Genomic DNA, 21,957 nt, shown 5'->3' with positions numbered 1-21,957 from the left:
TATTACCCGTTCCCATCTATTCTCTACGCCTCCCCTTTATTCACCAACTTGAACAAATCCGATCTTAGCAAACTCTCTGTTATAACTATATTGCTAGATTTGTCACTGGCACAGCATATAGGACCACCACTGCTATAACCTAAATCTTCTAGGTTAGCTAGAATTGCCTGATCTACTAAAGTATAGCCAACACATTAGTCGCCTATAAAGTTCTCAATCAACCTGAAAATATGCCTGCACTTAAAAATATTATCAGCCCCTATAGTAACATCAGGCTACTTTGTTCATCCAATGGACTGCTGATTCAAACAGTTAAAACCCACAACTCGGGTGGTATCTCTCTGTTTGAAAAACCTGGAACTCTCTTCCTGCAGGTATTCTTTGTGTTTCACTGTTGCAGTCATCACATTTGGGGTTATCTGCTTGCAGTAGCCCTCAGTCAGCCTGATTAACAAAGTCTTGGGTCCTGCGTTGGTTGCTGTCTCATCTTCTGTGACGTCAGGTAGTCGGGGTATAAAACATGCAGCCGATGCCATTACATCAGTCTTTCCTGCCATGCGGTGCCCGAAGCAGAAGCAGTTTGCAAATGCCAGTCGGACGACTCCTGAAATTTTCTTTTTTTGAATTTCAGAATCGAAGTCTTCAGCTATAGCTAAGTACCCCGCTGGTGAAACTTTTTCTTGCTCTAAACCGACGTCAGTCAAAGTAAATAATTGTATTTCTTGTGGAAAGCAAATACCTCATAAAAATTTCCATTTGTACTGTATTCCTTGCCTAAGCCCTGACCACGACGTACCTTGCTGTCTGTTTTGTGCTTTATTTAAAAAACAAACTATTTGTCTATATATTTACGCTTCTAAATATTTTGGTACTCGGTTCAATTATCCAGATACGTCTTCGGTAAGCCATCCGACTACCGACATTCTGAAAAAATGCAAAGATTAAGACAGAGACAGGCTGCCCAGGTCCAGAGCTGCCGACGGTGCTTCTCCTAAGCCAGTCGCCAGTTCACCGGTACTCAGTGAGGTGCTTTCGCAGCCCCTGATACCCACTACTTCAGATTCGCAGGCCTCTACTGAGACCCATTCGGAGTCTGGTATGCCGCGAGATGCTTCAACTGTGAAACCTGTGAATGTCTCTACCTTGGATGGGTCCAGAGCCACTGTGCAGGCACCGACTTTTGAGGGTGTATTCAGGCCTACTGACTTGCATATTAAACCAACGCCATATTCTTCTTCAAGGCCTAAAACTCGAACCTTGTCTCGATAACCGACGCCCAGACTGCATGGGCAGACCTCTATGCCTAAAGAACAAATTATAAGAATGGCTGAAGACCTTATTACTTTAATCAGGGGAAGCCAACCTTCCCCCTCTAAGAGACATAGGACTGAGTTTACTTATGATCCTTCTGACCAGGATTCTGAAATTTTTGTTTCCTCTGATGACCAGGATTTACCCTTATTTACCTATGAGAATTCTGATGCTGAGGACTCTATTCCCTCTGCTTCTCCCCAGAGGATTTCTCTTTTGGTGAAACCTTGTATACTCTTAGGGAGCATTTTCATTGGGAAAGTCAGGATTACTCTGATTCTAAAAAGAGGCTTAGGGGTTTCTTACTCCTGCCCCAACACAGGCCTTTAGCTATCCCTCCTGTACTAGACATTGTTGATGATGCCTTTTCAGAATCTAGCTTGGTCCCTGACTCCCAGTTGCTTGCTATGCTCCCAGAAAACCTGATAGATATTACAGGGTTCCTGACCCTCACAAGTTCCTTTTTTAAAAATCCTAATGCGGATCCTGAGACCATTTCACAGGGACCCAAGGGCATTAAGGCTACTACTGCCAAAAATCCTACCCTCTCTGATAGAGACTCTAGAGCACTGGATAGATGGGGTAAGAAAGGTATACACTTCTGCAACCCTGGCCGTTAGGGCCTTAAACTGCCAATTTCATATGTTAAAGTATCAGCAGCATATTATTGGATTGCTTAAACAGAAAATGATGCTGATTCCTGATTGTGCTGAAAATAAGGATTTACAGGATTTAATGCATTCTGCTGAACAGGTTGGAAAACATACTTTGCTATGTGGTTTTGATTCACTAGAGGTATCTTGCAGGGCTGCTGTCACTGGGTCTGTACTTAGAAGGCATGCTTGGCTTAAGGAGCAATCCTTGCCAGATGATGTTAAAGCTAAATTACTGGAAGCTCCCTTAAATCAGGACCTCAAATCAGGACCACCTGTTTGGCAACAAAGCAGAAGTAGTTCTTAAAAATTTGGAGGAAAAAGCTAAATCTATGCAAACTGTTAAAGATTTCCTACAAGTACAACCTCCAAGATTTAGTAGGCATTGACCCTCTAAGAATTGGTCCTTTCCTGCCTCTTCCAGGCCTTCTCAGTCCAAACCCAGATCCAGCAGAACACCCAGGCTTCAGTCCCAAGGTATGCCCAGGACTAAGCAGTGGGGGACTCCCACTTCCAAATCAGGGAGTAGTAAGACTGCCCCCTATGGTAAACTGCCTCAATTACTTAACTTTAAAACTTCCAAGCACTTCTCAATTGACTGCTCCTTTAGAGGGAAAGATTGCTATGCAGGCAAAAACTGGGAACTCATTACCCAGGACAAATAGATTTTAAATATAGTTTCCCAAGGGTACAGATTTCACTTCCACATGTTACCAACCCCAAACGGTTGTCCAGATCTACCCCCAAATCAGTGGGCAGAGGCTCAAAAGCAAGTACTCTCTCTCTTAAGCATAAAGGCTTTTCAGACTGTACCAGAAGATGAAAAGGGACAAGATTTCTACTCAAGACTTTTCTTGGTACCCAGAAAAGACAATTCATGGCGTCCTGTCCTCTACCTGTCTAACTTAAACACCTTTTTGGTGATTCCAAAATTCAAGATGTTAACTCTTGACCAGTTGCTTCCTATGCTAGGCAAAGATGCCTGGTTGGCAGCACTCGATTTAAAGGAAGCCTTACCTGCACATCGCAATCGGGGAATCTTGCAGAAGATACCTACACTTCACAGCAGGCTACATGCACTATTAGTTCTCTGCACTGCCCTTTGGCTTATCTACTGCGCCCAGGATTTTCACAAAGTGCCTAGCTCCAGTCATTGCATTTTGCAGGCAAAGAAATATTCAGATATACCCATACCTGGACAATTGTCTAATTCAGGCAGAAAGCCAGGACATACTTTTGAATCATCTGGCATTTGTACAAAAGGTGATAACTTGTCTGGGGTGCACCATAAACAAAAAGAAATCGCACCTGGTACCCTGTCAACAAATTATATTCCTGGGAGCAAGCTTCAATACAACTTCCCAGATGGCTTTCCTCAGGCCAGAGAAACAAATTCATTTGACAGCCTACTTCAAACTAATGGCCACAAAAACTCTGCTATCTGCAAGCCTTGGGGTTCATGGCCTCCTGCATTCTTCTAATTCCATATGCAAGACTGCATATGAGGAAACTACAATGGTGTCTAAAAAGCCTATGGTGTCAACATTCTCAGGATCTAGAAGCAATGATTCCTATCATACCTTGCCTACGGTTAGAGTTCCTTTGGTGGGCAGAGGTCTGCCACCAAAACAAGGGACTACTATTCACTCTACCCCCTGTCGCCCAAACCCTAACAACAGCCGCATCAGACTATGGATGGGGGGCTTACCTGGCAGGGAAGTGCATTCAGGGCAAAAGGAACCCAAGTCAAATGCACCTGCATATCAATCAAAAAGAAATGTTAGCTGTACAGAATGCTCTGACAACCTTCAAGGACCACATTCTTCCAGGACAATTAATAGTAAAGACGGACAACACCACTGTTATGTGGTACATAAACAAGCAGGGGGGGGTACCCATTCTTAGCCCCTCTGCAGACTAGCCATGGCTCTGTGGAATACAGCCTTGAGCTACCAAGTGCATCTACATACTCAATTCATGCCAGGAAAACTAAATACACTGGCAGATGAACTAAGCAGAAATCTTATGGACCCATACGAGTGGAAACTGGAACCAAAGACTTTCAACATGTTGACAAACAAATGGGAGAGCCCAGATATAGACCTGTTTGCCTCCCCCCCAGAACTGCCAATTGGACAAATTTTGCACAAGGACTCCCCACAAACAAGCTTGGAAAGTGGATGCTCTGTCCTTTAGCTGGAAAAATCTGTTAGTTTGTGCCTTTCCTCCTCTGCCTGTCCTCTACAAAGTACTATAAAGATCGAACAAGACAAACTAAGGCTGATATTGATTGCACCAGACTGGCCACGCCAACACTGGTACTCCCTCTTGCATAGTGTGTCACTGCTGGCTCCATGGCTCCTGTCTCAGACCCCTACCCTGCTGTCACAGCAGGAGAACCATAATCTGCACCCTCAGCTTCAAACCCTGAACCTGGCAGCCTGGCTAATTACCTTATCTCTCCATCACCATCCCTCAGTAAACAAGTGTTGGATATCATTTTGGAGGCAAGGAGGCCTAGTACTAGCAAATCTTATGCTGAAAAATGAAAAAGATTCTGTGCCTGGAACTAATTTCAAGGGATGGAGCACAGCAGCGCCCAACTTACCTCAGATTCTTTAATACTTAACTGAGTTGCTTCACAAGGGCATTTCTTTTTCCTCCATCAAAATTCATGCCTTAGCCATTTCAGCTCAATATAACACAGAACCACCCCTCTTCTCTCATCCACTGCTCAAGCAGTTCCTCAGAGGGGCCAAAAACTTAAGACCACCCAGGAGAGCCCCAACTCCAGCCTGGCACCTTAACTTTGTATTGGAGAAACTCACTCTTCCTCCTTTCGAGCAAGCTGCAAGTGCAGATTTAAAATTCCTTTCTTGGAAAACAGCCTTCCTTTTAGAAATCACTTCAGCAAGAGGGGTATCTGAATTACAGGCCCTTATGGCAGTGGAGCCTTTCATCATCGTTCATGCGGACAGGGTGTTCCTCAGAACCAGTCCCTCCTTCATGCCCAAGGTGGTATCCAGTGTGGCTCTTAACCATTCCATTCATTTGCCAACCGTCTTTCCTAATCCACAGAACAAAGGGGAACGGATACTGCACTCCTTAGATGTGCATAGACAACTTAGATTTTACTTGGACAGGACTAAACCTCAAAGGAAATCTGAACAACTACTTGGTGGCATTTGCTGCAGGGGCAGAGGGGAAGGCTATTTCAAAGCAAACCATTTCTAAATGGATAAGCCTTTGCATTCATTTCTGCTATAAGCACCATGGAAAACGTATCCCACAGGGGATTAGACCCCATTCAACCAGGGCTGCATCTACCTCTACAGCCTTTCTCAGAGGTGTCCCTACCAGGGACATCCTAGAATCTGCTACCTGGAGTTCTGTACATACTTTCACCAAGCATTACTATTTGCCAATTTTCTCTAAATCCAGAGCTGGTTTTGCCACTGCAGTCTTGCAGGGCCTTATAGCTGGTCCTAATGCTGTCTAAATTCCTCCTCCCATCCTTAGCTTTGGGAATCTACCCAAATGTAATGACTGCAACAGTGAAACACGAAGAACATAGTACAGTTGTGCACACTTACCATAAATGTAGATGTTCGAGTGTATTCACTGTTGCAGTCCTGGTTACCCTCCCTCCAGCCCCCTGACTTCTTTTGGCTGTATCTCTACTCTCCTTTACTATGCTTAAAAGCTTTTTGGTGTATTTGCTTTTCTGTTGGAGGTATAACCTTGTACATATATTATTGCTTCCCATTAGGGGGTATCTGACATCTGGGGCAAGAAAAACTGATGTAATGGCATCGGCTACATGTTTTATACCCCTGACTACCTGACGAAGATGAGGCAGCAAACAATGCAGGACCCAAGACGTTGTTAATCAGGCCGACTGAGGCTACTACAAGCAGATAGCCCCAAATGTGATGACTGCAACAGTGAATACACTCAAACATCTATATTTATGGTAAGTATACACAACTGTACTATCTTACTCTAGAACCCTCTCTAACTTGATTCAAAAAGTCTCAGACCATATTTTAAGACACACTGGCTTTGTCCTTGTTCCAATCCTGACTAGCTCCCTACCTGTTACTGACTGTTAATTACTAAAGTCACACTCAGCCTGTGTCATAACTGTTCATCTTTATACTTGCGTATTATGAGAAATTGTATAAATTGCTTGTTTGAATAGAGACTGTAAACTGTGTGTAACATGATTCGAGTATATGATTTTTTGTATGTTTGTCTAGAGCTTTTCTATGTGTGTGTCAAATCAAATGTTGGGTTAATATTTCCACTCTGACTCTTTGATGCCCTTCCAGGCTGTTTACTGTCTTTTCCAAAAAGACAGAAAATTTCTCATATAAAATGTAGCTCGAGCCTGGAAATCAGTGCAAGGGACATTTACTGTTCTTTCATTGTCATAGTTTGCAAAAGGTCCACAGTTCACTGCTGCCAGAGCGTAACGAGAGTCCCTATAGGGAAGTTTGCTGGGGTACTGAATTAGTATTAGAAACAATTTGCTTGGTAGTTTTTATTTCTGACCAGTAATAGCTTCAGAGAAGAACTTGTATGGTGTTAGTGCTTCCTAGGCTTGTGAATTTCATCTTCACCTTTTTGCTGTTTGAGGCAGTTTTGAAGTTTGTTGTTTCTCCACTTGAATAAGCTACATATGGCATTTTAAACTGACTTTTCTTTTTTAAGCAGGTAGTTAATGATAGCTGTTCGTATTTGTACATGTTTGCAGAGATAGTGAGGTGCTGAGTAACAGCAGTTGCTGTACTCTGATGTTAAAGTCACTGATAAGTTTTTCCTAATTGATGGATATAACAGTGTAAAAAACACTAATCGTGTAGTCTCCAAACTGAGACAGCGTTTTCACTTTGAGATATATTGTCTATCTTTTTTGACAGTGCTATGAATTGTGTCTGTGCTGATTATTGAATGGAATAGTATTGAGGTTCTCCTGGGCTGTTTAATTACTGAATTATTTAGGGGTTCGAGGTTGGCATAATGGTTAAGGTGTTTACCTTAAAGACACAAGGTGCAGGGTTTGATTCTCACATAGGGTAATTGGCTAGGCTTAAAATGGCCCACAAGGGCAGTTAGCCTAGTACTAACCTATGAACCGTGACAGCTATTATCCTCTCAGCTTCCTTAATGGCAGCAGAAAGTTCCTTCACTAGTAACATCCTAAATACTTTAATTTTTTTTCCATGTATTCTTACGAGTTGCGGTACTTCAGAGGAATAGAACACAGGTACTTGGGATTTCACTTCAGCAGCACTTGTACTGATGGTTCAGTGACTGGTTTCCTGTTAGTGCTTGTGCTCCTGTTTCTCTGAGGGTGCTTCCTGAAACACGAGTGTTGCAGTCTGTCAGACAGGAATCTAGGTCTTGCTAGCTGCCTAGTATTTGGTGTGCCTTCTCTCTGGAGAGCCGAATGACTTCTACTGAATGTGATTTGCAGCCAGCACTTCTTTATTAAGATTACATGGAACTCGGAACATTGTGTGTGTGCTGTTAAACCCAAGTATGTTTTTTTCATCCGTAATACTGGAAGCAGTAAAGTTTAGCCATTTTAAGGTATGTCTGTATTTTATTTTTATGCAGATTTTCTGTCAAATTTTTTTGTCTTTATTTAGCTAATTTCGTTGTAGACTGAGGTAGGTTACATCGATGCATTTATATGTAGAACAGATGTGGCTATTGTAGTGGGAAAATTCCTGTTACTGCATTTTTTAATAACTTCAGTATTCTTGGGATGATTGCCCTACAATTTATGACAATAGCTAAACAAATGGAAAATTGCTACTATGTATACTAAAAGTAGCCACTTATAAACATTTTCATCAAAGTTATTATTTTGTTTGCTCACTGTGGTCTTTTGTTAGCTCCTGTCCTAACTTGATTTGTCGTTTTGTTTGTCTGTATCTAAATTAACTCCTGTCCCTCCAACAACCACTACGAAGTACACACACAAAGTGAGAGAAGATGAATTCATTAGCAATTAATCCATAAACTTGTCTTGCTCTGGTAGAAAGGTTTAGTCCTTCTTTGGATAGTCATCACGTTTGCTTTGATGGAGTGTTACTTTTATTAAATCCAGTATCACTGAATCAAAATTGCTACAGGAAGTGGATTCTTAAAAGCTAGAATAAAAGGCATTTAGAAACTGAGAAGAAAAAAGTTAGTCTTATGCACTGCAGTGAAAGAAACGCTGCACCTTGCTTTGATACCATATCATTCGCCTGTTATGTAACAAGCTTATGATAATATTGAATATTGTGCATTTAGGTAAAAAATGTCATTCATGCTGATTGAAACTATTACCATATCTGTTTTGCTTTTGACCGTTTATCTACATGAGAATAAGGTTAGTGATGCAACAATCTCTTCAGCTGCCAGAAGTGTCTGGGTTCAGGAAATTCACAAAGCTGCAGCGTGACTGGAGATAAAAAAATGTAAACAGATACCTTACCCTCCAGGGATGCCTTTCCCTCCCCTATCAAGGAAAGTCACGTTTCCATGCAGTAATTCATTTCTTGTTATTCTTGGAAAAGTTAAGAAACCGAAGCTTGTCTTTTGTCTACTTGTAAAGCCAGGTCCTGAAAAAGATATTCAAGATTGAAAGTAGTTTATGTTCTTTAAGATTTTGTGTGTGTGTGTGTGTGTGTCTGTGTCTGTGTCTGTAAGTGTTGTGCAAAAATGGTATAAATTCCGGCACTGCTGAATTTTGCATAGCTAGTACTGAGGGATCCTTAGACTACTGAACCAAGTTTTAGATCTTTGTTTAATTTGTGTAATTGTAACTTTAACAACTGCATGCTTTATCCATTCAATCTTGATGGAATCTCCTGATTTTGTTACATGTAAACCAGCTTCTGTATATGAACTAGAGCATATAACTATTGATTATATAAATGCATTTGTTTGCAAGTCCTAATGTTTGTGTGTGTCTATAGATTGCTGTAACCCCAACGGGTATGTTAGCAAATTTACCCTTTTGTACTTTACAATGTAATCTTTTGATAGGAACAAAGTGATTGTTATTTGGGAGTGTCCTTGGGATCAGCCATGCGCTTGAGAGAATGTTTTATTTGCAAATGCTAGCTGGTTTCCATTTGTGTGTGTGTGTCTGTCTTTGAATGTATATATAGGCTTATGGGTAAGTACTATGTTAGCTGCCCTTGCAAGGCCATTTTAAGCCCAGCCAATTTCCTTTCAAAGATGAGAATCAAATGTTGCACTTTGTGTTTGAGATACCTTAACCGTTATACCAACTTTATATATCTTTAAGAGACCATCATTACTTTGATAGCTCGGGTTCTTTCTTTAAGGGGACACTGCATAATGATTTGAGGAAGGAAACTGATAGACTTTGTTATTGGATGCTTCTCGTATCGATAGAAATCTAAGTTCATCTGGGATCCTGCATCTGTATTTGCTGCAGGGCTGACCTGCTGAGTACTTACACTGACACAGTTTGTTTTTTTAGTTTATTAATTCTTAACACGGGTTCATAGTTTCCGAGACATTTCTTAGTACTTCACTGCAGTGGTATCGAGTGTCATACCCTCCGAGTTCATGGTGTTATTTTAATAGTCATCTGATACTCCTTTGCCTTGTTTTGTAATGTTTCTCTTTGTAACATCGCTGTCATATTGATTTATAGTAACATACTTTCTGTCATGTAATGCTGCTTTGCTGTTGTAAAGTGGTAATCCTTAATCTTGCTGTATAAACTGGAGAGTTGCATTTCTTTCCATTTTAGTCATAGTACATCAAAATAATTGCTTATTATTCTGCCATGTGTTCCATAATTTCAGCAAACGTAAGAATTCGCCACCACCCACACCTATATCCTTCCTTTACTCCTTTCCTGTTTGCTTGTGTATTTACAGTGACAGTATGTACTTCACTGCCAAAGAGACTTTGTGATGCTGCTTCTGGAAGTACCACAGCTAGCATGGAACAGCTTTGGCATCATTGCATTGAATGTGGATGAAATTCACTTGTATCATTTCGCACTGACCATGTTTTCATTAAAGTTTGAATATAGACCATCCCGTTATTTGTTCCTTCCATAAGATTACATTGCTGGTAAAGGACAACACTTTTTCTTGTGCTATGATTTAATTCTGAAGATGGTTATAAAACAGTGCAGTATGTAGGAACACACCTGAATGCTGGGGGGGGGGGGGGGGGGTGTAATGGGCTTTGACCTTCCTAGTAAAATTCTGCGTACACATGTGCGTGGTTTAAAATTTGAATTGAAACACAGATTTAAATAAGAATTTTGTATGCTCATAATATAGGTGGAATTTTTGTCTGTGTTCAAGGTTTGGTTAGTTGGTGGTTTAGTTTTTAGGTTCATTTTGTGAGAGTACAAATGGAATCATGCAATGTTTTATTTAAGTAGATTTCATTTTTTGCAAGATTATCTGAATGACATCAAAATTGCTGTTAATGGTGTTGTTTTCATTCACTTGACTGGTGTCAAAAGCTGCTATCTTATTGTGACAAAACCCTAGTTAGTTTGCCGCTGTTCTACTAGTAAAGTAAGCCGCGAATAATATCACCTGCCTTGCAGCCATCCACCCCATAATGCCTCAGAAGTATATGTATAGGCATTCAAAATAGAAGCTTTCAGTTCCCAGTTAAAGGTATGCCGTCGAGTTGAGGGTGAGAGAACTTTATGGTGTTTTACAAGCCAGTTTAATACAGGGAAAATTCTGAGATGAAATATCTAACATTTTTCATCTGTGAATTATTATTTTGTTCCTGGTAAAGCATTATCATTTTTATTCATGTTTGTAGTGGCCAAATTTTGTTGAAGTGTTTTGTCTTCAGACTTCAATAAACACGATCAGTTAAACATTTTTCACAGTGACAGATACCTAGTTTCATTTGTTTAGTTGCTGAACTGCGAAGAGTGTGTATGTGTTTGTGTGTGTATGTATGTATGTATATATATATATATATATATATATATATATATATATATATATATATATATATATATATATATATATATATATAAAAACTGAAGACAATTCAACATGGAATGTAGTGTTTTATCTAAATAAGGAGGTAGCCTTAATTTTTTTGGAGGGAGGGGGGTGGAGTACAGAGAAGGGAGATGAATATTAAAGAAAGCTGAAAAAAACAGCCTGCAAACAGAAACTGAAGCTAACACTTTCAGTTTTTTGCTGATATCATGGAATGATGTAAAAGCAAAGACACAGTAGAGGCAATTGATACTCCACCATTAGAAACAGTATTATAATTACAGAAACACTAGTTTGTATAGTTGTACTGTCTTGCTGTTTCTGCCCCCTCCTCTTTCTCACACACACTCTTACACACATTCACTCACTCACTTTCCCACTCACACTGAGTATCCAGAGTTGTCTCTGTTACACTAAAGCCAGAAGAAGGTGGTGCATGAAAGCGCTGACATTCTGCAGATCACTGGCATCTCAGTAAATGAAAAAGGCCAGAGGGATGTGAAAGAAACACAAGAGGAAAAGGTATTGTGCATCATCTTGGGTGTAATGTTTGGAAGCACTCTCCTGACAACCTTGTCCCATTAGGTTTGATGTGGTAACAAAGATCAGACACTGAGTTGCCAGTCCATGGGGCATGAAACAAGAAATGATCAGTCTTTTTGTTTTATGGTTTCACCTACATAAAATATTCTGACAACAAATATATAAAACACTGACTACCTTCCTGTGTAAAAATAAGTTTGCTTACTCTGTTGTGGTATGACATTAGAACTGCTTTTTTTTTCCAGGTTAGGAAGCTGATTGCAATTCTAGGATTCATAGATAATATATTTATAGCACAGAACATCCTGTGCTATACCATTAAAAATTCTCTCTGGTCACCATTTTTTATGTCACTGTAGGGAGAAGACAAGAAGTGAAGTTAACCTGCCTGTACCATTGGTAGAAAGTAAATATAAGGAGATGAGTTTGTTAAACATTGTGGCCTTACCGCTCAGTTGTGTGCCGTAATGTGGTTATGTGCATCTGACCGAAGTTCAAGGAGTGACTTCTTTCCTTCTTGAATCTCCTTTTTAACACAGCATTCACTAGTATTCCAAGCAAATCTGTGTAGGTCCCTTAAAATGATTTTCTGCTGCGCAGTGTTTTTGACAAATTAACCTTTTTGACTCACACTCGTACTAGCAGTTCTACTTAACATAGATCTGTATAAGGAGATCAATTCAAGTTAAGCCAAAAAATCTTATCTTGTGAAGTCCATTGGATGATTGCCCTTTGTCTTGTTTGTAAGCAAAATTTTCCTGATGGTTTCTTGTCTAAGAAAAATAATTTTGATTTGGTCTGAAGAAATACTTTGTCATGTTTCAGACTGAAGTATTGAGAATTGCCTGAGCTGTGTGCTGGTGTTTGCAGCATTAAACGCAGATTCATCTTTAACAGTGTTTGGTAAGATTTGTCACACATATTCTAAGTACAGTAAACTCTCAGTTAACCAGAACTCAAGCAACCATAACTCTGAAGCAACCAGAAAACAAAATCGGAGAAATACAGTAAAGTATGAACAATTGAGTTTTTTTTTTCATGTGTTATACTTGCCCCCCCCCTGCAGAAACATATATTATGTTTTTAGAGTTTGAGTTTTAAAAAGGAAGATTTATTTATTTATTGACATTTGTTTACTGGGAAAGTCCACTGGGCTAAAAAGAGCCCCTTTTCAGTGGAGGCCCAGGGAGAAAAGCTACAATGTTTACAAGAATCATTACAATACAAAAATGGCAAAAAATAGTTGATACAAAAAAAAAGAAAAAATAAGCAAATTGAACAATATTAAAAGTATCAGGAAAATTAGTTATTAAGCAAGGTCGACAAATTAGAAAATGGTATAGCTGTAAGTTCTATATCAAATATTGCGTATAGAGGAAGTACAAGAAAAGCAGAAAAAAACAAGTAGACAGAAACTTCATAATGTTAAAGTTAATAGGTGGTATGCCTAGAGTGAAGTATAAAAGATCTAATAATGAATGATATAATGTCAGGGATAAATCTAGTGGAGGACTGTGCAGTTGTGATGGATAGTTAAGAAAAAGCAATACTAGGTCCGTGGAAAAGGAGATAGCATCAGTCTGGATAGAGCAGTTACAAATCCAATTGGAGAGCAGGTGCTTGTGTAGGACAGTTTTGAAGTTGATGGGGTGTTCAGAATGAACATGGGAGGGGGAGATTGTTCCAGGATCTAACAATGATCCAGGTGTGTAAGAGTTTACCTACAGAAAGATTAGGTTTGTGAATTTGTAGTGGGTTTTGATTTTCTGATCGCAGTGGCCTAGTAGGGGAGTAAGGGGAAAATAAGGAGTTGAGTGCAGGGCAGTCATGTGGTTTGTAAATTAGTTTGTGAGAGGTAGTAAGTTGAAGGAGTAGTAGGAAATGTGGGAATTCGAGACATTTGAGATTTATTAAGGCTATACAGTGATGGGTAGAATGACGGCAGTTTGAGGCATATTTGGCAGTCTTGTTGTAGCAAGACTCTAATTTTTGTTTCAGGGAGGACTGCAGGTTAATAAGTGTGCACCATAGGTTAAAGAGGAAAGTAGATGAGAGGGCTAAGGCTTATTTTGTTGATGGGGAGAGAAGTTTATTGTGCCTATGAAGTAGCCCAGGTTTTTTGTGGGTTTTTGAGATGTTGGATTGGATATGTAAATCAAATTTTAGATTGTCGATTTAATGAAATAAATTCCCTCTCTCCCCAACCTGAGAACAAGTCAAATCACTAAAATGTCAACACTCACTCCATATTCAGTCAGCTTGCATCAGATTGTACATTCTGTCTCCGATCTCTCATGCACACTGTCTCTTTAGCTTTCATTCACATTCTCACTCCCTCTATTCACTTCATTTAATTCCATTCCACTCAGAGGGCCACTGAAAGTCATTCTGCGTGCCATGCTTTCTAGAGGAAATACAAGTTTAAAATGATATTATTCCAGCCAGGCTTTTCATTACTTTATTTCAGTATTAAAATCAAATCAATACAGTGTTTATGGTATGGTATGGTATAGTATAGGGTGCAGTATTTGTCACGTCTGTTTTTAATAGTAACTTTCAAGCAACCAGAAACTGCACTTATCCAGCATCTACCAATCCCGGTGGGTGCCGGTTAACTGAGAGTTTACTGTATTGTTTCTAGAGATGAGCATCCTTACACAAACATAACCTGTATGGATATGATTTTATAAAGCAAATGTGGAATGCATTTTTTGCTGTTTTTTAAAAAAAAATCGTTGTGTTGGATCTGAATATGATAACCTTGACATCCATGAAGACAGTATTAAGTAATGTTTGCCCTGACTTTCTAGCTGCATATTGAAATTTGCAAAGTTTGAGGCTGGTGACAAGAATTTAATGGCATTATTATATTTTTCTAATCAATAACATTTTATTGTGTTTTTTAAATTAATTCTTTCCAACAAATAAAATGTCCATTCACTTTGGAAAAACTGATTTTGCTTAGATTTGAGAAGTGTCAGCTGTCTCAGTAATGAAGATGGTTAAATGATGGCTGTGCTTTAGAGTTTAAGATCTAAATTTTGGAAGTTACCAAAGTTATGAGCTTATTTACTAAATGCAATGTAGTCTCTTAACTTTGTTTCTGATATTTTACCCATATTTTAGGTATATTGATCTTATGACCCTACTTCATGAACTTAATTAGCAAAATGTAAAAATCAGGGTGACTGTAGAATTAATAAAGTTAATCTTGCACAAATTATGCAATCAGAATGGTATAATTTATGGTGAGGGGTCTAAAGATGGTATTCACTAATGAGATACACAAGTGTTTGCGTCACAGTGTACTTTAAGGCCTCAAAGTATTGCATTAGAGGCACAGAAACATTGACTGTAATATGATTATTGTAACATGTACTAGTTTTAGTATTTTACCGCATCGTATTTAACCATTTTTGGTGTAGTACTCCAAAGGGCCAGACAGGCTGTAGTGTTCTGTTTTAAAGTACACTGTCATTATTTAAATATTTCATTCCTATAGACAGTGTAACCTTTACATTTGGAATATCTACCAGACTTGGTTGAATTCTTCTGATGACGACTCAAAACTCTGAAAGTATCTGCATGAGAGAGACATAAATCGTGTACCTTTTATGGATAAGGTCTCTGCTACTACTACTACCTCTAATTTTTGGGGTGGGGGATGTTCCAGTCACTGAATAAATATTGTTATGGGATCTTTTAAAGTGCAATGTTCCATATGTAGGACAAATATTTGATTAGTTTTCAAGTAGCAAGTAGAAGATCTTTCATAAGTATTTGCTTAGATCCAGTAGCCTGTCCAGGAAGGCCTGACTTTGATGCAGGAAGTAAGCTTAAGCTGTTTCCAAAGTGCTTTTTGTATCTAGAATTTAGTAACTGTCAGCTTAAAAAGTAAATTCTAATATATGATCGGCCACTGCAGAATCCAAGAAAGCTTAGTTTAGTACCTTCCTTTTTTATTTACCATGCAGATTAATGTGACCAGTGTAACTTCAGCCAGTTTTAAATACTGAAGAATTAAGTACCTACATTAAAATTGAAATTATGTGCAATAACATTAGGTGATTTTCAGAGTTCATGCATAATATAAACTGCTTTTCACATGTCTTAATTGATCTGAGATTATATTTCCATAATATTTCTGTTGGATTAAAACTTGAAGCCTCTGGTTTTAGTACCCAACTTGCCAACCAACTCTTCTTAGACAGAAAAGCATGGTTGTATGTTTCCTCTTTAGGAAGTAATTTTATTTGTTAGAGGAGCTGGCATCCTGAAAGATGCAGCACTGAAAACATTACACAGATTTTTGTTGTAGTAAGGTGGGGTATGCCTTAGGCAATCTGCAAATTACCAAGTGTGTTCTTCTTAGGCAGTTTCTGTGTATGCCTTTTAACACCTGTAGGACAGATGGGAGTACAAGTGCATAACATGACTGTTGTTCACACCACTCCTTGTCCGACTGGAAATTCAGGTCTGTACAGTATTAGTTGACTGAATTTATACATCTCAGCAGAGATTGTTGAATTCCTTTAAACTAGTACTTTCTGAATATGTTATAACACAACATAGTTTGTATCCGATGTGACTTATCAGATGTTATAGTATGAGAGTTATGAAATTACAAAAAAGTGAACTTACTTGAATTTTTGGTTGATTCATATGGCTTAATTGTTGAGCCATGTGCAAACTCTCCCTCCTCTAAACGAGGCTGTCCTTTATAGTGTTTGGAGATATGGCTGATATGTGGAACACTAACCTGCAGTTGATCACTGCTTCTGGCAGTGTTCCAAGGTCCCACTGCTCATTATGTGCCGTCAGTTGGAAAGAAATACATATATTGTCAGCCATGAGTCATCATTTTCTTTCTAAAGTGGACAGTTTTCTTTCTTTTGTTATGTCTGAATTGTAGTCCTTAAACTCCTGTCCCTACCCCCCTAAATGCATCCCCTTTGTATCTGTCAATGTGGCAAAAGTAAGTTGAACTGTTTGGTGCTGCTGTGATTGATAGCTCACAGTAGGCGACACAGTTTAAAGAGGTAACTGTCACTGAGATTACTTTTCTGTGTGATTATTCACATGTGTCTCTTAAATAGTCATTAAAAAGTATGAAATGGTAATTAAGCCTAATTGACTCAAAGAAACTAAAAGAGAGCAAGGGTTTAAGTGAAGATGCATGGCAAGTCAGTGCATTCACAGGAGCTTTGGGGCTATGATGTAGTATTTTAAAACCAAACACTGCATTGTGGGATACCTAGAGCTAGACTAAAAAATCAAGATACTGGACCCCATGTGGGCAGACTCTGGAATTGCATTTAAAAAAAAAAGTATATAGAGTCCCAAAGTGGTGGTAAAATGTAGGAAACATCAAGTCATGATGAAATAAAATTTTTTTTGTTAGTCTGTGGGTATGGTTCTCCTTTAACAAAAAAGCTGTTGTACTTCAAAAGGTGGGAACAATAACTTTTTTAATGCAGTGATGCTTTCGGTAATGTCTTCAAATTTCAATGGTCTCACAGATAAATACAAAAAAAGAGTAGTGAATTGTATAAAAAATGTGGAGTACAAATAGTTACGCTACAGGAGATGCACTTGGAAAGAACTGAACAAGTGAATTTGGTAAAGGGTTTCAGGATGGTTATTCAGTGACCTACCTGAGACAAAGGAAAAGAGGAGTACCTAATGTTAATTGCAAGAGGAGCTCCAGTAGTGATAGAAGAGGATAAAAACAATAGTAACGGTAGATTTGTAGTACTAAGGGGCTACTGCCAAGGCAGGAGGACTACACTGGCATGTATTTATATTCCACTTAACGCTGCTATAATCAACCCTAAGAAAATTCTGGGAGAAATAATCAGCTTTCAGCAAGGTACATTACTTATAGGTGGGGACTAGAATTTGATTTGCAGCAGTAAAGATGTGTCTGGGGAGGCTAGAAGAGAAATAATAAAGGAGGGTAAACTTTTGAATAAATTTATGAAAATATTTGACATGGAAGATGCAAATTCAGTACTAGGATTTCGGAGTGAATTTACATATTCCCCAACATAAGAAAACTGGGCTAGGCTGTACAGAATTTACATTTCACTGGAACATATGCATTTAATTGAAGGTCTTGATATGCACTGGATAACTATTTCAGATCATGTGCCAATAGTGACTAAAATAAACACAGGGTAGTGAAACAAAAATGAGATACCCCCCCCACACACACACACACACACACACACATCTGTTGAAAAGAGAAATTTAAGGAATGGGTAGTAGAAATGTGTTCAGGATATATTAGAGAAGATGGGAGTTTCTTCTGAAAATATAGCTAGGAGTGGGATAAAATTAAAGTGAAGTTTAAAAATAGGGTGGAAATAAAAGAAACTGAGGTATGGTTAAGAAGTAACAAGAGTTATTTAGAGGGACTGACAAATGTTAAAGTATTGCAGAATAGGGGGAATGTAACAGAACAAGAAGTGGAGCAACTGCAGAATACTAAACAGAAAATAAGGGAGTACCTTATGCATGAGTTTAGAAAGATTGCTATTAAGCAACTGTTTTTTGATAATGACTCTAGATTACAAAAACTTTAAGCACAACTCGGGTAACAGAAAAGAGGGCTGTCACCAAGTTTAGGGAGCGTTTAACAATGAAGGTAACAAGGGATCCTGCAGAGGTATTAATAATATTTCAGAAATTCTTTGCAAGTTTGTATAAAGCAGAGAAATATGGAAGTCAAGAAAAGGTAGAAATGAATATGTTTATGGAAGAATTAAGTATGCACAGGTTAGAGGCAGATGAGACTCAATAACGGTTAGGATAAGAGGAGATGAGGTAAAAATGGTGATGTGTAACCAATCTACAGGAAAATCCCCAGGAATAGATGGCATTCCTGTAGACGTTTGGAAGATAGGAGGGAAAAATACTGAAAAATCTGGAAGGTTTTGTTTAACAGTATTTTAAGAGGAGAAGTACCAACATCCTGGAAGGAAGTGGTGGTAGCTTTAATACCTAAAGAGGGTAAAGATCCGTCAGATCCATCGTTATATGGGCCCATTTCAATACTGAACCATGACTATAAAGTCCTTATGTCTATAATGGCTGAAAGGATGGCAAAAGTGATGCCAAAATTGATCAGTGTGGCTTTGCTGAGGGAAGGTAAACTTTTGACAATAGTAACAGAACACTGATGATATAGAGGGAAGGAGAATGAAAGAGAACACCACAGTTATTGGTGGGTTTTGATGCAGAGAAAGCATTTGACTACACCTTTCTAAACATACTGGAAAATGTTAAGATACAACCAGACACCCTAATACTGGTTGATTTCAACTACCCTGCCATTAATTGGGAAAACTACTCCGGTACCAACACCTTTGCCCAATGGTTCTTGGAATTCATAAATTCCAGTGCCCTGGATCAACTAATCCATAGTCCCACCAGGGGCTCCAATATCCTAGACCTGGTCATTACCAACATGGAAGATCGATGCTCCACACCAGTGGTCACCCCCTCATTGGTCTGGTCTGACTATAAGCTAATCACCCTTGATGTCCACACCCCATCCCCCAGTAGGGAAACCTCCATAAAAAAACTTCTCCAAAGCTAACTTCATGTTACTCAAGTCAGAAGTGACAAACTTCATGACACCCATGCAGACAGGAACTGAAAGTTCGACTGCTGAATCCTACACTAATGCACTGTACGAGCACATCCACTCGTGCATGAATCATACCATTCCAAATAGAACCAAGACGCTCTCCTCCAAAAAAAGTAAGCCAATCAGGTGGTCCCCTGCCATGAACAAACTGTATGATAGAAGGAAGAAACTGTTGCAGAAAAGAGGAAAATCCCAGGATGCAAAATACTCCCTTACCAGCCTTAGTAAGAAGCTGAGATCCCTCATAAAGTCCTCCAAAGCTAGTTATGAAAATAAAATTGCCAAAGATTCCAAGGACAGTCACAAGGCATTCTATAGTTATGTCAAGAATCTAAATGGCAATGCTCATATATACTCTGAGCTACAACAGAATGGCATTAAGTATACTGATCCCAAGGTTCAGTGCCAACTTCACCCCCTCTAACCCCCTAAATACCAAAAGATTGCCAAATTCCGGTAATCACGGCCACACAGATAAAAGAAACACACTCTCTAAAGCTAAAAATACAGCATCCATGGGACCAGACGACATCCCGGGCTGTGTACTACATGAACTACAAAATTAACTGGCACCTCACCTAAGTGTCATGTTTACTCAGGCTTCGTGCTCAATGAGTGGCACACAGCTACAGTTATCCCACTCCACAAGGGGGGATCCTCCTTGGATCCTGGGAACTATCGTCGCATCAGTCTGATGAGCCTGATCTGCAAAGCCTTGGAATGCATTATCATGGAATGTATAAACAGACATTGGCAACCTTCAAACACTGGACCCCCACCCAGTTTGGTTTCCAGAGCCATGGACGAGGGCAAGGTGGTCCACACAGCCTATCTGGACCTCTCCAAGGCCTCCGACACCATCCCCCACTCTGGAATCATAGATAAACTTACCAAGCTGGGCATTAATCCCTACGCCAACTGGCTTACTGACAGAACCCACACTGTAAAAGCAGCCGACTCAAAATCCAGCTCAAGTCGAGTACCTCAGGGTTCAGTCCTGGCATCGCTCTTGTTTGGCACCTACTTCTCTGAAGTACAGGCCAGCACTAAGGGACTGTAGCTAACAAAGTTCATAGATGACTGCAAACTGGGAGCCATTATTGAATCCCCAAATGATGTGAATATTCTACAAAAGGGCGTTACAGAAACAGATGCCTGGTGCCAGAGCCATGGGCTCAAGCTCAATGCCAAGAAATGTATAGTTATTCCCTTTGGGAAAAACCATGTACCCATGAATTACCACTTAAGTGGCAGTACACTAAACACTGAAAGTGTGATAAGGGACTTAGGGACACAGGTGGACGGTGGTCTCACCTTCGATAACCACATCGCCACAAAAGTCAGGAAATCCTTTTATGTGGCACACCTCATCACGAAGGGCTTTTCATCCAGAAAAAAGGAGGTCATTGTCTCACTGTACTCATCCCTCATTAGACCCATTATAGAGTACACTGCCTCGTTTGGTATGTACCTCACAAGACATCTGCAACAACTGGAAAGGCCACAGAAATACCTCACTAAAAGAATCACAAGCCTAAAGCAGATGCCCTATGCTGACCGTCTAAAAAAAAACTCCAGCTATACTCTGTCACATATCGCCTACTCCGAGGCGATCTCTGCTTAACATACAAGACCATGTCAAGCTCAGAGCTGTTAGACATGCTACACCGTAAAGAAATCCCAATCCCTCAGAGCCACACACTCCAGGGATCTAAACCTGGTAAACACAATGAACAAAACATGCTGTAGGGATATGTTCCTGACCCAGAGACTCCCCAGTACTCTGGAATAGACTGCCCATACATGTTAAGCTGAGCGCCTCTTTGGCCCTCTTCAAAAGGAACGTTGACGATTGGATGGGAGATAGGAAATTCACCCCGGGGAGCACATCAGTCACTCTGTTAGACAGGGGACCAGAGAAGTAAATATTCTGGGAAGAAATAGCCAGGGAATTGTTATGGCTACGCTTGTATAAGCCCTATGGCTGATAGCGTAGTACCAACCTATGAACCAGGTAAGCTGGGACTTTATGACCAAGAAAATGAGAGCATTTGAATTCCCTGAAAAAAAAATTGTAAGGTTGATTAGCAGGATATATGAGGGATCGGAGGTAAAAATTAAAGTGGATGGGGGTCCTCTCTGAATTTCTGATTGAGCAGAGGCAGTAGGCAGGGGTGTCCTCCTTCCACTTTACCATTGGCAAAGAGGATATAATTGGTATGGTAGTCAAGAAAAGCTGGCTGTATTTACAGATGATGATATTTTATACCTAAAAAAAATAGAAAAGGGCATTACAGTGTTGTGGTACATTTTGAGACCGTTTCAAATTTTTTGGGAATAAAAAAATTAATGAGGCTAAAACAGAGGCAATGGCAGTAAATTATGTACCCACACATGAATTGTTTCAACAATGTCCATATTTATGGGGACATGATAAAATGAAGTATTTAGGAGTCTGGAAGAAAAATGATTCTGGTGTGTCAGCTAAGGATATGTGGGAAGAGACTGAACAAACGATAATACAAAAAGTGAGAAATTGGAAGCTGTGTTATATGGATAGTAAGATACAAGAAGTTAAAATGTTTTTATGGGTCTATATCATATGATCAAAGTTCCGAAACTTTGAATCATTAAAGGATGAACTTTAGTGACTGAAGTCTTGGAACTTCAAACACACACACAAAAAAAGTAAAAACAGTAAAAAAAAAAACACTCAATGCAGGGGGGCAAGCCCCCCTGCAACCCCACCCCCCAGTACTTAAATATTCCAACTCCGAGA

General features: G+C 39.5%; 1 protein-coding gene across 4 annotated transcripts in view; it reads left to right on the top strand.

The window, feature by feature from the left end:
- The window catches only part of ELMO1 (engulfment and cell motility 1), a 3,030,107-nt gene that overhangs the window by 483,152 nt on the left and 2,524,998 nt on the right, over positions 1-21,957 (top strand). Inside the window, exon 1 of one of the 4 annotated variants that reach the window (XM_044065041.1) lies at positions 7,439-7,559. The exons of the other annotated variants lie outside the window; for them this stretch is intronic. The gene's annotated coding sequence lies outside the window, so the exon portion shown is untranslated. Of the gene's footprint in view, positions 1-7,438; positions 7,560-21,957 lie in introns of those variants that run through there. 4 annotated transcript variants of the gene reach the window in all.

The sequence above is a fragment of the Protopterus annectens genome, chromosome 3.part0 (assembly GCF_019279795.1).
Source record: "Protopterus annectens isolate FY-2018-M chromosome 3.part0, PAN1.0, whole genome shotgun sequence".
NCBI classification, from domain to species: Eukaryota; Metazoa; Chordata; order Ceratodontiformes; family Protopteridae; genus Protopterus; species Protopterus annectens.
Note: the sequence above shows the minus strand (reverse complement) of the source record. Positions and strands in the feature narration are given on the sequence as shown.